At 42.2% G+C, this 15,486-nt stretch overlaps 1 protein-coding gene across 2 annotated transcripts in view; it reads left to right on the top strand.

Moving 5' to 3' along the window:
- The first annotated feature begins 7,651 nt into the window (after positions 1-7,651).
- The window catches only part of dab1a (DAB adaptor protein 1a), a 213,620-nt gene continuing 205,785 nt past the window's right edge, over positions 7,652-15,486 (top strand). For both annotated transcript variants that reach the window (XM_069150590.1, XM_069150591.1), the window contains exon 1: positions 7,652-8,025. The gene's annotated coding sequence lies outside the window, so the exon portion shown is untranslated. The remainder of the gene's footprint in view (positions 8,026-15,486) is intronic.

Consider the following 15,486-nt stretch of genomic DNA (forward strand, 5'->3'; position numbering starts at 1 on the left):
AAACTGGCACTGCCTGCATCAATGCCCACTCTGTTGAAATCAAATTAAATAACAGTACAGACAGCTTAAAGAGCGTGTAAAGTAAAAATGAAAATGAGTTTTAAGTTCATCACACCACAGAAAAATGTGTGATAACACCCATCCAAATTTGAACAAATAAAAACACAGACAAGTATGTTAAATTAGGCTTTGAAATCGTCAAAAAATGAGCAGTCTCCTCTGTTCAGAGACTGGGGGGGCGTGGCCTGGGGGCGTGTTGTGTGAAGGGCCTGAAACTCCGCCCACTCGCAGGAAATTGTGGGCTCCCTCAAGTACCTACGACCTGGACAAATGGACGCTTCTTCAAACAATGAAATAGGACTCGTTCAGCCTGATATGTTTGAGGCACCAGAACTTGAATCAAGTTTTGAGCAGGACCAACCTGGAAACCAATGTGGTTCTTCTCAGTCTTCAACAGAATGGTAATTTATTTCTCTCATTTATTGAAGTTAGCAACAACAGTACTGACAAGCATAAACTAGCTAAATCAAGTTAGGATATCAATAAACAGACTGTATTTTAACATTATTCCATATCATTTTAATTGTCTGCATGGTCAGAGATCCAGTTTGCAGTCATCTTCCACACTTAGTTTCATTCAACTACACCTACCTGCAGGTCTTGAGTGTTTTATGTGTTAATTGCTTTCTCTTTGCATCATACCAGCGAGAGTAACACAATGCCGTCAACCAACTACATACCTTTATTGACTAGTTGTTCATGATAAAGAATTGATAAATTAAATAGTTAACAGTATTTTTAGTCACACCATTAATTGAACTGTACATGTACAGGTGGACCGATGGGGAATGCAGGACGTCGGCCACAGAGGAAGAGAATATCTGCTGCAGAGATTAATGCTGTATGTAAAAAAAAACCCAAAAAAACCCACATATTCCACAATGATCATTTACAACCAGTAGAGTACGAGATGCCTCCACTGAAACAACTTATTTTGTAACGGGCTTTAAATAGATGTGCACAGCTTCCAGAAGCACCACGATGCATGACTCCATCCAGGACTAGAAGTATTCTACCTGAACCCACCTCCCTGCAGGATGCTCTGAACATCTACCAGGCAGAACACGGGCCGCTCGAGATGAAGGAAAGGACTGCGTAAGTTTGTTAATAAAGCGATTTCGTAATTGATTTTGAACGTGTCAAAATTCTATTTTTGTTGATGAAACACTATGACTGTCTTTTAAAAATTCGTAAGGTTTATGACTCAAAACCAAGTCGCACTGTTTACACAATCATATTTGTGTTGCTGATTAATCACCACACATAATCTGTATAAAAAATAAAGTATTAGATGACTCACTTCATTACTCTAGTTTATGGATTAATACACACCAAAACCACTATATTCATGTGTTGCTTTTATATTACACAATGCAGACCAGCAGTCTGAAATATGATAAGATGCCTTCACTTGGTCAATTAACACTGTTTGATAAAGCCTAAACAGTACATGCATAAGGTGTTGTAAAAGAACCACTAGTAAATATAATACAACAGGTATAAGACCTGATAAGTAGAGGCCAAGAACTGAGGGTGCGCATAGGTTTTTTATTCAATATTCAATAAACATCTGCCTTGACCTTTGGGGTGAGGGAAGATGAAGACAGAAAAGAACTGCATGGTGATCCAAGACAATCTGTTGGTGGGTGCAGTAATTTCAGAGCAGAGACATGCAGCTCCAGGATACCGGAAAAAAACAAGCACACAACTACATGAGTGAGGAGAACTGCAAAGAGTAATTGGGACATCCTGACAGCAAGGATTTACAATAATCTCACCGAGGCAGAGGAATAACTCAACATCTGACAAACAATTTCCAAAATAAAGAGCAAAATCAAGTCTGAGGCTTTTTTTGAGGTCAATGTCTTCTACAAATTTATCGATGAACAATATATCTATTAATGTAAGACACCCTCCCCCTTCCAAAGCCAAACCTGGATAAATCAAAAATGATGACATGTTTCTGTTATTTTGTCATTACAGGCGTGCTCCCTACCCGGCCTACAGATGTTTTGTATCATGGTGCTGGGATATCTGGGAAAGCACGATCGGGTTGTCATTCCCTTGTGTCATGCTCTGCATTCACCAAGAGTACCCTGATGAAGATGGGGAGTCTAGTGGATTTAAACCACCCATTTAGATTGATTACAAAAAAAAAAGAATAATTCAATTGTTTTTCTTTTGCCACTACTTACATCTTAGGAATTGAGTATGGTGCCTCAAGTGCAAGGCAGTCATATGTATGTGTATGGGAGTCCTTTAACTTATAGTCTGTGGTAAATGAATAATTATTAGGTTCATGGCTCTAACTACAACAATAACATCAGCATGAGGTACAATCCATAAGTGTGCTAAGCGCAATTATTTTTCTTTGCCACTTTGCCAGTAAGAAACATAAGAATTTTATTTTTTGGTAATTTTTTTTTTTTTATCAATATAATAAAATATTCTGACATTGGTACAGATGACCTGTAATTTTTTCAACAACTTTCAGCAGTGTTTTCCTTCAACAACTTGATTGTACCTACAATCTTATATTTATCATCAGAGAGATATTTATAAAGACAAACTAAGAAAGTTTCATGTCACATACCTGCATTATTCCTGTTGCTCAGTGTTCTGTATGATAGTTGTGTGTCTTCAGTTCTTTTCCCCACTAAGCGGTCCGTCTGACATCCAACCTCTCGGGTGATTTTATAGATGATGTCACACTGGTACTCTGTCTCTCTGTCTCTCTGGTGGACGGAGCAGCCTGCTTTGGGAAAACAGAATAGAATCAGAATTTATTTGTCCAATGAGTGAAACATACAGATGCAATCAAATCCAGCTTGTCCCCCTGAGCTGTAACACAGGAGTCAAACTGGACACCAGAGACAGCAGACAGTGAGTCTCCAACTACTTCTAATGCACCTGCATTACAATAGTGGAGATAATAAGAGCGGAGGAGTTGATTTAGTTTTGTAATGACTGCAACATGTATGCACGACGCTGCATTATATCACATGTCATGTTCAAACTTTGAACCTGCTCAGGTTGAGCTGACAGTCTTTCTCCTCCACCACCTCCACCTGCTCTCTGTAACCTCCTGCACATGTAGGTGGGCTCGTTTATCCGGACCGAGGTAGGTGTAACCGAGAGGGTCGGTGATTGTAACGTTACACTGGAGTACTAAAAAAAAACACCCTCATTAATCGGGAAGACTAGATCTCCTCTGGTCCATGTTTACCATCACCCCGACATGTAACATGCAGTTACATACATTATCGTTCCTTATCGTAGCTATATTGACACAGATAAAAAAAAAATCAGCAGTGGAGCTGTTATCGGAGCATTTTCCTCTGAACTCTGCTCGGCTACGAGCTCAATAGAAGCTAATTAGCACATTAGCTCCCATTTCATGAAAATAACGGTTATTCTACACAGAGTAAAATCACATTAGGGGTTTGCACCGCCGACTAAATGTAACAGAGTTAACACTGGAAAAGTTATCTACTATAGTTATAACACAAGCACACAGAACTTGCGCTGGATGGTGAACTGCTGGCTTTCAGCAACTCATTTCACACATATATAATGTATTTAGAAACACATCTCGTAATTTGCTTCACATGGCCTTTAAGATTTTATCATAATGTGACTTTTTGTTGATTTTCGTGGGGGGAGTTTGCCGTTTTGTTTCCAGATGTCAGGGTCAGATGGAGATGGTCCACATTTTGATCTGTGTGTAATAGATGCTTTACAAAGTGCTCAATTAGTGGTACCACACCAACCGATTATTCATCGGACTTATGACTTTTTTTTTATTTTGAGGAAATTAACTTCATCTGTGGCATCACAACAAGACTCTGATTAACACTTTATTGCTAATTGCATGACTTTGCAGAAGGATAATCATGAAGACAGAATCTTTGGAGTGTAACTCAGCAATTATTTAATTATAAGCATAGCCCCCACAGATTTTATTTTGATATAATAATAATAACAGTTATGACAAAGTGTGTTTTTAAAGTCACCCTGTGTATTCTTTTTGTGTATGCAGTATGTGAAAGACAGTGTGAGCTTCCATCAGCAGAGAAGGTCAACAACATTTAACCTTTGATCTTCAAAGCTGTGCTTGCTGACAGCTTACTTCACAAATACAAGCTGCAGGGCGATGAGACCATGATTTAATATTATTATTATTTCCCAGCTTCAGCATTCCAATAAGGCACCTCATCCATTTATTCACCCATCTGTCCCCTCACCTCACCCTTTCCAGCCTTCCTCCCCCTTTTTTCTCCGTCGCTCAGCAACCATCCGTAATTAATGAGCTTTTACAGTTCGATCTGATCTGCCTCAGGATTGGACACGTCTGATAAGCCGAATGGAATATAGGCCTGCCCCTCTCTGCTCAGCACTGCCTGGAAATATAATTACTTGAGAATGAATACACACACACACACACACACATACACACACACACACACACACACACACACACACACACACACACACACACACACAGGCACTTAAACACACACCGACTGAGTAAGCCCAGGTTAATACCAATCTTTTTCCTCTTCTCTGCACTAATTAGAAATGTACTGACGAGTCATTTGTTTGGAAGTTGAATGCACTGTTCACTTGTTGTCGTTATTCAGAGACTCAGAAAGTTAGATAATTAAATCTATTTAATGATACGCTTTAGTGAGCGTATGCGTGTATGTTAATGACATGCTCTGATGGTCTTAATGAGCATATGACAGTGGCAGGGAGATGGAACAGCATTCCCATCTAAATACCGTTCAGACAGTCATTACCTAAATGTAATCCATCTCCTCTTTGTCAAATGACAGTTAACACAGTTGCTTATCAATCTGCCCCTATGGCCACACTCGACAGCTGTCAATAGTTTGCTCAAGTGGCTCCTCATAACAGCTTAATCACCAGGAAGTAGATGGGAACCGTATTCATGAAGAAACTAATTTCCTGGATGAAATGATGTCCCCGTGCTCGTGTTAATCCTCCTGCAAAGATGTGTTGAAAACTACAGTATATCGGGTTTGCAGTGAGGAATCAGCCAGATGTTTGTGTGTTTCCTCATAGATTTGACACAGCGAGCATGTAAGTACACAAGCACATCCAATACATCCTATAGAGGCACTCGTTTAGTTTGGAGTGAAGCAGCACTGTCAGGTTTATTGCTGTGGCCATAGCAACAGCCATGAGTGGGGATGGAGATGACTTTTTTTTTTTTTTTTTTTTTTTTTTTTTTTAAAGTGGTGATGGTGGTCACGTCCTTGTTCAGATGAGAGAGGAGAGCGAGGGCTGAAAGCGCAGTGAGACTGAGGGATGGAGAGAGCGAGAGAGAGAAGGGACGGGTGGAAGACATTTTTGAGAAGAGTGAGCGGAGGCTTTCTCTCATATCCTTTTAGCTGTTTGTTCTACAAGCTGGTGGAGCCCTGTGACAGACTCTGAGTTTATTTTCTCTCTGCCCCCTTGAACGGTGGCTTTACCCACTGGTGGTGTTTCATGAGGAGAGACTGTGTGATACCAATGCAACAACAGTAGAGAAGGGCTGTTCATCTTTTCAGATAACACTTAATCTTTACTTGGGCTGGGTGATTAACGTAATCTTGTTAATTACAACAAAACAATCCCCTTACATTGATAAACTGAGTAACTCAATAAAAATATCTGTTCTGCATTTAGGTTAGCCCTCATTTGCACAATCACCTTATTGGGCCACTGCAGCAGAGTTACATATCGGACACATGTTGCACCAAAATAAGGAAATTACTAGAATCATCGCCCTTACTGTTCACTAGTCAATGTTCAGTTAGTATACATGTCTGTCCAGACTGTAGGCATTCCTGAGATATCACGTTTATGAGCACGGTAGAAATGCGAGTTCAGTGACCTCTGACTCTCACAATCTGATCAGTTCATCCTTGGGACCAAGTGAATGTTGGTGCTAAATTTAAAGATACGTGTTGTGTTCACGAGCCTGGAACAGACGGACGGAATACCTGAAAACGTGGTGCGTCCACTCACGCCTGCAGCCGGCGCGGAGGGATTACATTAAAAGATTCGCTGTGGTGTTTCCTTGTAAACAAACAGGTTATGTTTACATTCAGTGTTATTTGTCTGAAAACGCTTTATCGTTTAGGTTGACTGAATGCCTTTCCTCCCTCATTAATTGTATCAAATGTGTTTAGTGCTCTTGTGGCCACATCGCCCAGCCCTCATCTCAACTTTTGGATCATGTTAGGATTTCAGTTAATGATTTTCCAACATAAGCCTGTCTGATACAGTTACTGCAGTCTCTTCTATTTCCTGGGTTGCTCTCTTCTCCCAATGGGCGACGCTCCACTTGAGTTCCCTTCCCACTGTTTATGCGTTCATCTCTTCCCTCTCCTCGGTGCGCGTGTGTGCGTGCGTGCGTGCGTGCGTGCGTGCGTGCGTGCGTGTGTGTGTGTGTGTGTGTGTGTGTGTGTGTGTGTGTGTGTGTAGTCTGTCTGGGGCTAATCTGAGTGTTAGGGAGGGCTGAATAAGCCTGTCTTTGTCAGGGCATTAGGTTTGGAGAGGATGAATACATTAAATGATAAATAGTGAAGGTGGTGGATTTGGATTCATCCTCATACCTCTGTCCCTCTTACAATTCTGTCTCACGTGCTGTCATAAGTGCATTTCTGTGATTTGTATGCCCCTTTATACATTAAAGGGTGTGTTCAATCAAAATGCTAAAACACATGGTATTTACTGTTTCTGGTATCTAAGCACACATACTATGTTAGTTAAGTTTTATGAGGTTTTTTTGGGCAGAAATTTCTTGTTTTGATTAAAAAGCAGTGAAATTTGTGTCAAATGTAATTTTTCCATGCTTTGAGCAGTGCTAACCTAACTCCATTCACCTTCATTTTATCAGGGTGGAAACGAAAAATCCCAGAAATAGATATTTCAAAACCTGGGGAAATATTACCAAAACTACCTGCAGGACTAGATTCCATTAAGTCGTGGGTGGCCAAATATGTGGCATCGACAGCCAACATTGTGCAGGTTTTTATTCCAACCACGAGCAAGCACTACTTAAGAAGAGGGCAAAAGCACTTCACTTGAAAAGGTGACCACTTTGAATGAAAACCTGTTTTAACTGCATCTTTAAATGTATTATTTTCCCTAAAGTGAAACTGGTCTTGCAGACAACACACATTAGATGGTTGGTTGGTAGTTGCATGTTAATATGTATGAAACTCGAATAAGCTTTTAAAGCTTTCTTTTCTTTCCCAGGTGTGCAAACATGGTCTCACGTTGAAGAGACAGAACACATTGGTGAGAAGATGAGGGTGTACCTGACATCTCAGCTGCAACATTTCCGTGCCTGATTGAAGGGAATCACTGAGCTGAGGATGCCAGTGATGTATGCTTTAGTTAAGAGAGACAGGATTCTGCTATTAGGTGTAATGTGGTAACTGCAAGAGGAGAGGAGGGGGTAGAGGCAGAGTGAGAGGAAGATAGAGCTGGGCGGGGAGGGGGGGGCTAGGTTGCTGACTCTGAGCTGTGCTGCGGCGAGCTTTGAGCTAGCGACTCTCCAACCTTTCTCTGGTTGTGCGTGTGTCTGTCAGGCTGCTGTGGTGCAGACCATAGCCTAGCCACGTTAGCCTCCCTCCACTACTTCCACTGCTCAGTCAGCCGGCAACTCCAGTGTGTTCCACCAGCAGCTGGGGTCTGCACTCTTTGAAGTGTCTCTGTCTGTAGCTGAGGATTTCCTGCCCCTGGAAGGATTCTCTCTCTTTCTGACCAAAGCAGAGAGAGAAAGAGAGGCACACATAGTAAGAGGGGAGTAAAGGAAAGGAAAGGAAAGGAAAGGAGAGGAAAGGAAAGGAAAGGAAAGGAAAGGAAGAGCGACAGCGGGCCAGGAGTGACCTTCGTGGCGTGGTGGCAAAGCAGAGGAGGAGGAACGGGAACAAGCGTAGGATCCATCAGGTGTGTGTCAGCACTTAAATGGATGAGAACGAGTGAGTCTGCTGTGAATTTGTATTCAGTGGCTGTGCGGGATACAGTAGGAAGGATGCTTGACTTGAAGTCGTGAAACGTGTTCGAGGAACAGACTTGAATGCTTTGCAACATGTAATTTCATACTGTAATCCACAGCAAGTGTTGAAGTTAAATACGAAGTAGAAAGCTGAGCGAGAGGAGTTGTAAGAGAAGTCGATAAGCAGGAGAGAGATATTCTTCTATGACATGTAGATGAATACATCCTCACATAAGCTAGATATAGAGATGCTGATATGAAGAGAGCGAGAGGAAATATAAATGGAGAATACTGTAGATGGATGGAGCAGGAGAGACAGGGAGATGTATGTTGTGCCGGCTGGAGCTCAGCGAGGATGACAGACATGTTTGTGTGTGTATTTTCTCACTGACTTGGACTTGGCAAGACAAATGTCTGTGTTGGAGTATCAATCACTGTGGGCTGGGCGGTGCCTCAAGGTTGCTCAAGTGTGCTCTCGGATATCTGAGAGAATCTCTGTGTTTTTATCTCCTTGAGTCTTTCAATGAATGCATGTTGTCCTTGTGTGGGATTACATCATATTAGTGTATTCTTTACTGGCACTGATGGGCTGGAGTCCTTTGTTTGTGGTCAGAGGAGCTGGCCTGCAGGTCAGGTGGAAGTTGCAGCATGTAGTTTTGTGACGTACTGTCCATCCACGCCTGTATGTATTACAGGATATCACACTGCCTCACTACATGCAGCACTTGTTGCCACGAGACAGACTATTTTTTTGCCAAAGGTTGAAACAAATCCGTTGAGCAGGTGGACTGATACTCAGCCAGAAGGGGCATTTAAAGCAAACAATACTATTTGAACTGTTTGATTATTATTTGCACACACAAAGAGAGAGACACAATCATACTGTAAGTTTGGGGACAACAAATTCCATCAAACTTTAAAAACCCTCACCTTGGCCAAAGCCAATGGGAAGTATGTATTTAGATGTCATCTTTGAGATGAAGGCCATTGTTTGTAAAGAAGGCAATAGATGCATAAACTATTAGACTATTTGAAAATCATGACCTATCTGTTTTACATGACAGATAAGAGGTAGCCTTAAGCAGACTGTGAATAGCTTCAGGTGGTATTGCTCTCTTGCTAAACCTTCCTGCTATCACCTTTTGTCATGTTTGTAAATTGTGTGCTTAAGGGCACCTCAGCAGGATGAATTCTGTCTAGTATATGTTGGGAAACCAGATTTTCTTATTTTCTAGAGGTTAAATTAGTCATTTTAGACACACTCATCAGTCTATAATCCGTCGTGCTGGAATGTGTGTACCACTGACAGCAAGGTAGAGAACACGGGGATGTGGGAGGATGAATGGACAGGAAAATGGGAAAGCAATTAAAATGTCTAAGACGAAACCTGCAAGTCATTACGATGGCTTTGAGCCAATTGAGTGCCTCTGAATGCTGGTGTGTCTACATGTTTGTGGGCATTGGTTTGTTTGACAGCCAAAGAAGAAAATATACTGTGTGTTTGTGAGTCAAGTCAGGGTTTGGGTTGCATGCTGTCAGAGTGGTCGGTCTCTCTCTCTCTCTCTCTCTCTCTCTCTCTCTCTCTTTCTCTCTCTCTCTCTCTCTCTCTCTGTTGTATGGTTACCTTTTTCCCATGACATCACATCATATCTTCCTGAGGTAACATCAAGGCATTGACCAACTGAGAATTAAGCCTAAGTCAGGCCAATTCATTCTGGACCCTGTGTGACTCGGCAGCAGGCTCATACACACATATATTGTACACTCACACATACACACATGCTGGTTTTTGCTCGACTTGAAGTTCTTGAAATTCTGGTCTTGCTTCTGTATTGCTATAGCACAGAATATTGACTGTGAATAGGGGCACTGCTATAGAGTGGATATGAGTGGTAATATTACTTTTTTTTGTGGAAATAAGGTCTACTGTATCACAGTGGCAATTGTAATACCACATTGTTTGCTGTACATATGCTGTATACGAGTGTGTTTGAATGTGTGTACAGGTGCAGTGCCGCACTCATAACTTTCTAGCCTCCGCACAGCAGAACATCATCTGTTAAACCTAGAGGGGAAAAATCCAATTACACTCTCCCTCCACCGTCTGCCAACAATGAGACAGGCTCTTTATGTCTTTGATTTTACAAATCTCTTTCAATCATCAGATGGGCCAAATGCACCTAAAACGGTATGCTTTTACTGTATTCATTTGGCAGTCATTGCGGCTCTGGGACTGAGAAAGTTATGTGTGCACAAATGTGTGTGTATGTTTCCAGATAAGTGTTATCCGTGTGGAGGTAAAAGCTTTTCCTTGATAGATCCTGACAGAGAATTCCATTATCTATGTAGGTGTTTTCTATACAGCCTGGAGTTTGGTTCCAAGCACTCTGTAGATGTGTGTGTGTGAATGAGCAATATAAATGCACATATTTCTTTGATGTGGTGTGTGTGCGTGTGTGTATGTATATATAAGTGCAGGCTATATAAATGCACATATTTATTAAATGCCCGCACTATGTACATTGTCCTTTTGTGTCCTTTCTGCGTTAAGAACCCTTGGACATGGTAAATGAGGGACGGAGGGAAAGAAAGGAGGAGAGCGTTTCTTCCTCTCATCCCTCTCTCTGGTGCTGCTTGGTGCTATCATGGCTGTAATGAAGGCTCATTTATCTCCATCTCAGCCCAATCTCATCATTCACATCAGAACTGCAGTAGCTCTGGAATGAGGATGAGTGGATATTGTTTAGGGGATAAGTGTGCATTGCACGAGGATGGATGCCCGAATGCAATCAGAGATGCAGAAACTGACCTGTTGAAGTACCTGTTGAGTAGAGTGAGTGAAAACGGGTCACGTTTGATACAAAAGGGCCATGTTTTGTGTGTTTGGTCAGCATCGTGAGGGCCAACTGTCGGCGCAGAATTGGATCAATGAACATGGATTACATCCAGAGGTCGGGTTAAGTAAGCATCCATTTGAGCTGTGGAGCCACCTCCTCTCCCCGGAGCTACGAGAGAGTGAATGGAAGAGGAGAAGGGCAGATTGGAAGACAGACACAGAGAAACAGAGGGACGTGTGTAGAGAGATAAAAGCTGAGTAATGTCATCATAGGCCTCATGTCCTCCAGGTCTGATTAAGAGCCTCTCTGAGCATTCCCAGACGCTGCGCTGTGATAGGCCAAGGTCACTGCGAATCACGGCACAGTGCTGCAGATTGATGCTGAACTCCGTCAGTAAATGGCACAATCTAATTTGGCCAATGGGCTTCCTCTCTACTTCAGATAAAGAGGACGATTCCCCTCGCCGTGGGGCCCTCTGAGGAAGTCTGTGTGTGTCAATGTCTGCTGCTGGCTTGTAGCCTGTTTGGTTAAGTGTGTCCGTGTGTGTATATTCAGTCATTCATTGTGTGTGCATTTGATGACTTCTCTACATGTGTAAACGTGAGTGTAGATCTATGTAGGAGTGTTACTGTCTCAGTGTACTTCTGTGTGTGTGTGTGTGTGTGTGTGTGTGTGTGTGTGTGTGTGTGTGTGTGTGTGTGTGTGTGTGTGTGTGTGTGTGTGTGTGTGTGTGTGAATGTCTGCTGCTGGCTTGCAGTCTGTTTGGTTTAGTGTATGTGTGTGTGTGCGTACGTGCGTGTGGTGTGTGTGCGTGCGTGCGTGTGTGTGTGCGTGTGTGTGTGTGTATATTCAGTCATTCATTCTGTGTGCATTTGTTGACTTCTCTACATGTGTAAACGTGAGTGTAGAGCTACGTGGTAGTGTTACTGTCTCGATGTACTTCTGTGTGTGTATGCCTCTCCTCCAGTATGTGTGTACCACCACACTAGGCAGCATGTGGTTAAGAAATGCATTGTAAGTGATTGGCAGGCTGTGATATTAGTTTGGGAATAATAACACTGTGATAAGTGAGCAGCGTTTGCCTCCAGAGTGACTACCAGGTAATCACATTGACTCAACACAATCACTGTCTTGCATGCCTGTGCCCAGGACAGGACAATTCTCTTTTTCATTTCCTCTTATGAATGTCATGGGCTCTGCTACGTATTTTTGGGTGCGTGGACGCGTGCGTGCGTGTGTGAGTGACACTGTTGCTGTCTGGCAGCTTGGTTATAAGTGCTGCTGAATGTCTGGACATATTGTCAGTTTCCACGACTTATTTATCTTTTTTTAAATTGTATTGTTGTCTAATCACGGTTTCTGTGTACTTGTTGGAAGTTGAATAAATTGAACTCGGGACATTTTGTGCTATAGAAAGCTACTGTAAAGTTAAACAAAGCCCCTTTGCAACAGAGCAGGTTGGCCTCCCTCCGAGAGACAAGTTCAGAAATAATGTGGGTGCAGCAACAAAGTGCACAGTCACTGTTTTTCCCCCAGACTGATCCAAGACACTGTTGTAAGTGAAATGCAATGCAGCAAAAACTTAAACATCAATTATGGTGATGGAGTATGGCACGGTTCATTTTGTCGGTAAACACACACAGTATCGTCTTTGAGGAAAGGCAATATCTACACTTACAGCAATTATTTTTAGACCAACATTTTTCTCTTTTTTATGATTTTGTTGGTGCTGATAAATAATGAATGTAGGGCTGCAACTAACCCTTATTATTGTATTGATTAACCTGCTGATTATTTTCTCAATCAATTTGTCTATAAACTGTAGTGCATGGATATCATTAAAAAATGTGCGATATCAGTACCAATACCTTGACTTTGATACCAGTTCCTGAACAATACTTTTTCTGTCCCAGTTTTATGACATCCATTGTAAAAACAACACACACACACACACACACAGAGCAAACAACCACCCCGGTGCTGCGCACTCTCCTCATGCAGTAGCCCGCAAACTAACTGGCCGGCCCCCAACACATCCGCCAGGTGCTCAACAAAGGAAGCGCAGAACCAGCATTAAAATCTTTTTAACACAGTGAAATACATCGAACAAGACAATGCCCTTTAATGAATGAAACAATTACAGATTGTGATGCTAAAACATGGAAATGCTAAATTTATGGATTAAAAAGGTTGCGATTAATAGCCCTAAGCAAAACAGGAGTAAACTGTCCTCCAGTATGATCAGCCAGCGTAGAAGCCACAGTGCTGTTCACCTGTGCCGTAACAAAAGCTTGTAATTTCTGCATCTGATCACAGTAAATTCAAATAATAAATGATTTTGTGCGCATACCTCTTCCGATGGGATCTTTTGTCTCCCTCAACTGCCAATCAACTTAATGCGGGGGCTATTGGTACCTGGCATTCATAATTAAGATTGTATTTTAGTAAACCATAAACATTTGATACTTTGATTGCGCGCTGCGTGCTCAGGTCATACCTCTCAGAGGGATTATCCACACGTCCTCCTTTCTGCCGGTGGGCTACATTTTGGGGACTCCTGGTGCAATCCCGACAACCGACAGACAGATCTCAGAATGACAGCTCTCCCTGTCAGTGATCAGCTGGCTGTTTAAAGGGGGTGCAGAGATGCCAATTACTCGCCAACCTGTTGGCGTTTTCCTTATATGGAAAGGCAGGTAGGTGCACGGGAGGGAGTGATACCAGGGGGAGTGGACAGCCATGTCAAATAAAAGCCTCAATAACTGGGAGCTACATCAGTCCTGCTACACCACCATTTACACATCTCCCCTAAGCGCTTCACATGCAAGCTACAGCTAGCGATCTGTCGGCGCTCGCTAGCCGTCGGCGCACAGAGAAGCCTCCAGATCCTGCAGTGCATGCAACTCCAACAGGTGTTTGGCCAAAGATTAGTATCATCATGTTCAGCCGTTGTCAGTCCACTGCAGGACGAAGGCCTCAACATGGAGTTTCCACAACTTTTATGTCCCTTGCGAAATTATACCAGTTGGCGGTGCCCCAGTAGTGTTGGATTTCATCTCGCCATCTCTTCCGCTGTCTTCCTCTAGTTCATTTACCTTCTATTGGTGTCCATGTAGTGATTTCTGTACTCCATCTTCCATCTGTTCGCCTGGCCAAATGACCTGCCCAAGTCCACTTTCTGTTTTTGATGGTTTCCTTGATGTCTTCCACTTTAGTTTGTTCCCTTATCCACCTGTTTGTTTTTCTATCTTTGTATGTGATATTTAGTATGCTGCGTTCCATATTGTGTTGAGCTGAGGAGAGTTTCTTTTCCATTTTAGTTGTCAGTGTCCATGTTTCTGAGGCATATGTCATGACCGGTATGATGCACTGGTTGATTAGTATAAACGTTAAATAAACTGTATCTTTTGGATTAAACATTTTAATTTAACAATGCTTTTGACACTTAATGAAATTTCCTTCCAATTAACTGTTCAGTCTATGAAACAACAATCCAGAACTCAAAGTGATGTCTTTATGTTGCTGTCTTGTCCAAACTGCAGTCAATAAAACAAAGATATTCAATCAAAAATTATTTAAAAAAAAACAAAGAAAAGCACTAGATCCTTCCATTTGATCAGCTGGAAACAGTAAATCTTTACCATTGAAAAATGTCCTATATTTTGATTCATTAATCGTTTTTTTGTGAACTCCTTGCAGGCTCATATAGTATTAATATACATTGAGTGGGAATGTAAGAGGATAGGGGAGCAATATACTGTGCAGATCCACGTCAAGACAGGAACAAGGTAAAGGGAGAAAGAGAGAGGAGCTTTCTAATATAAGGGATGTCTATCAGGAGTTTTAAATGGGAGAGTCCTCAGTGAGAAAGCAGTAACCGAAGCGGACCGGGGTAACAATATGGCTGAGCTGGTGGATTGATAATATACTCTGTGATCCATAACATATTAATAGGAGGGAATACATTATTACTGTTAAGAGATGTCAGGTGGACAGGGCAGAGGCCCGCACACACACCTGAGCTCTGGGAAATTTGCAGCCATGCGAAGGTTGAGGGACACAACACTACATCTGGGCGTAAAGCCAAAGAATAACACTCAATCCTCTCCTCTCCTCTCCTCTCCTCTCCTCTCCTCTCCTCTCCTCTCCTCTCCTCTCCTCTCCTCTCCTCTCCTCTCCGTCCATTTCATCTCCTTGCTTAATATCTTGATTGAAGTGGTCACCTTTCCCTGTTGCGGATAATGAGCAGCAGGTGTCTGAGTGCAGCTCACTCGACCATGGACCCTGGGACTACCTCACAGTGGTGCAGCTTTTTTATCCTCCCAGAAAAAAGGAAGAGCCCGCAGTCCAAAGCATTTTAATGGGTTTTCATTACTGCTGATAGGGGAGAGTGGAAATAAAAGAGAGGGAGGAACAGGGCAACATTAGATGTGTCATTAAAAGTGTGATACTGGAGTGTTATTTCATTGTCTTACTCTGTTTTCAGTGTTTGAACTCAGTGAGACCCTGTCGAGTGAGTGTTTTCGCATATTTAGTTTATAATTGTAGAATCACAAACTCATTATGGAGCATTAC

This window comes from Embiotoca jacksoni, unplaced genomic scaffold, assembly GCF_022577435.1.
Source record: "Embiotoca jacksoni isolate LCO1_2020_lvr unplaced genomic scaffold, fEmbJac1.0.p SCAF_16, whole genome shotgun sequence".
In the NCBI taxonomy this organism is placed as follows: Eukaryota; Metazoa; Chordata; class Actinopteri; family Embiotocidae; genus Embiotoca; species Embiotoca jacksoni.